The sequence below is a fragment of the Orycteropus afer genome, unplaced genomic scaffold (assembly GCF_000298275.1).
Source record: "Orycteropus afer afer isolate SDZICR_OR568_19922 unplaced genomic scaffold, OryAfe1.0 scaffold00937, whole genome shotgun sequence".
NCBI classification, from domain to species: Eukaryota; Metazoa; Chordata; class Mammalia; order Tubulidentata; family Orycteropodidae; genus Orycteropus; species Orycteropus afer.
The window spans coordinates 418000-420238 of NW_006922524.1; the positions used below are offsets into that span (position 1 = coordinate 418000).

Consider the following 2239-nt stretch of genomic DNA (forward strand, 5'->3'; position numbering starts at 1 on the left):
AAGGAAAACTACAGACCAATATCCCTCATGAATATAGATGCAAAAATCTTCAACAAAATCCTAGCCAATAGACTCCAACAACAAATCAAGAAAATAATTCATTATGATCAAGTGGGTTTCATATGAGGTATGCAAGGATGGTTCAACATTAGAAAATCAACATAATCCACCACATAAATAAAACAAAGAAAAAGAACCACATGATCATATCAATCAATGCAGAAAAAGTATTCAATAAAATCCAACAGCCATTAATGTTAAAAAACCCTCAGGAAAACAGGAATAGAAGGGATATTCCTCAACATAATAAAGGGGATCTATGCAAAACTGTCACTCGTTGAACACTGCACATGGAGATCTCAAACCTGAACATCTACTCTTCAAGGATAACTCTCTGGATGCCCCAATGAAGTTGTGTGACTTTGGATTTGCCAAAATTGACCAAGGTGACCTGATGACAGCTCAATTCACCCCATATTATGCAGCACCTCAGGTACTGGAGGCGAAAGAAGGCATCAGAAGGAGAAGTCTGGCATCATACCTATGTCACCAATACCCTACACATATAACAAGAGCTGTGACTTGTGGTCCCTAGGAGTGAATATCTATGTGATGCTGTGTGAATACCTTACTTTTTACTTCAAACACCACAGCCAGATGATCCCAAAGGATATGTGGAGAAAGATCGTGACGGGCAGTTTTGAGTTCCCAGAGGAAGAATGGAGCCAGATCTCAGAAATGGCCAAAGACATTGTATGGAAGCTCCTTAAGGTCAAAGCAGAAGAGAGACTCACCATTGAAGGAGTGTTGGACCACCCCTGGCTCAAATCAACTGAGACTCTGGATAATGTGCTGCCATTTACTCAAGTGATGATGGATAAGGCAGTGGTCACAGGCATCCAGCAGGCGCATGCAGAGCAGTTAGCCAACATGAGAATCCAAGATCTGAAAGTCAGCCTCAAATCCCTGCACTCTGAACAACCCCATCCTGAGGAAGAGGAAGTTACTCAGCACCAAGCCCAAGGATGGCGTTTATCTCCATGACTGTGAGGATGGAGCTGAGGATTCAAACATTGCCTTGGAAAAGTTCCCAGATATGATTGCTCAGTGTATTCTCCCCCAGGCTGGTAAAGGAGAAAATGAAGAAGAGAAGCTGAATGAAGTAATGCAGGAGGCATGGAAGTATAACCGGGAATGCAAACTCCTAAGAGATACTCTGCAAAGCTTCAGCTAGAATGGTCATGGATTCACAGATAAAGTGGATTAACTAAAACTGGCAGAAATTGTGAAGCAAGTGATTGAAGAGCAAACCATGTCTCATGAATCCCAATAACAATGGCTTCAAACTTATTTTTAAAACTTGAAATTGTGTTTCTTTCTTTAATGTATAAATGAATTTTTATGTAAATTAATCATAATTTCATTTTCATACTGATTAAAGATGCTGTATAGATTTAGATACAGGTTTCACTAGTAGTATAGTTTTGTTTAGGAGCTCTGGTAGCATATGCCTAAGGCACTTGACTGCTAATCAGAAGGCTGACAGTTCAAACCCACCAGCCACTCCTCAGAAGGAAGGTTGGGCAATATACTTCTGTAGTGATACCACCTCGGAAACTCAAGGAGGGGTCGCTAGAAGTCAGGGCCAACTCAAAGGCACAAAACAACAACAACACCATGCAAAACCAAGAGATAACATTATTTTCCATGGCAAGACACCGAAACCAATCCTCTTGTGAACAGGAACCAGACAAGGATCATGAATTCTATACATTATATTGGAAGTAATAGCCAGAGCAATAAGGCAAATAAGGGAAATCAAAGACATCCAAATTGGTAAGGAAGAAGTAAAACTATCCCTATTTCCTGATATATGATCCTATATCTAGAAAACCCAAGAGACTCAGTCAAAAAACTACTGGAACTAATTGAGAGATATAGAGCATAGTGGCAGGATACAAGATCAACATCCAAAAATCAGTTGCATACCCCTACACCAGCAAAGAGATTGCTGAAAAAGAAGTAAGGAAATCAATACCATTTACAATGGCTACCAAAAAAATAAAATACTTGGGAATAAATCTTACCAGGGACACAAAGACCTGTACAAAGAAAACTATAGAAGACTACTTCAAGAAAGCCTGAGAGATCTACATAAATGAAAGAACATACTGTGGTCATGGATAGGAAGGTTGAACATTGAGAAAATGTCAATTCTATGCTACACAATCTATACATT

The 2239-nt window shown here is 39.5% G+C and overlaps 1 pseudogene; it reads left to right on the forward strand.

Moving 5' to 3' along the window:
* The first annotated feature begins 319 nt into the window (after window positions 1-319).
* On the forward strand, window positions 320-1333 carry LOC103212365 (annotated as a pseudogene).
* The last annotated feature ends 906 nt before the right edge of the window (window positions 1334-2239 follow it).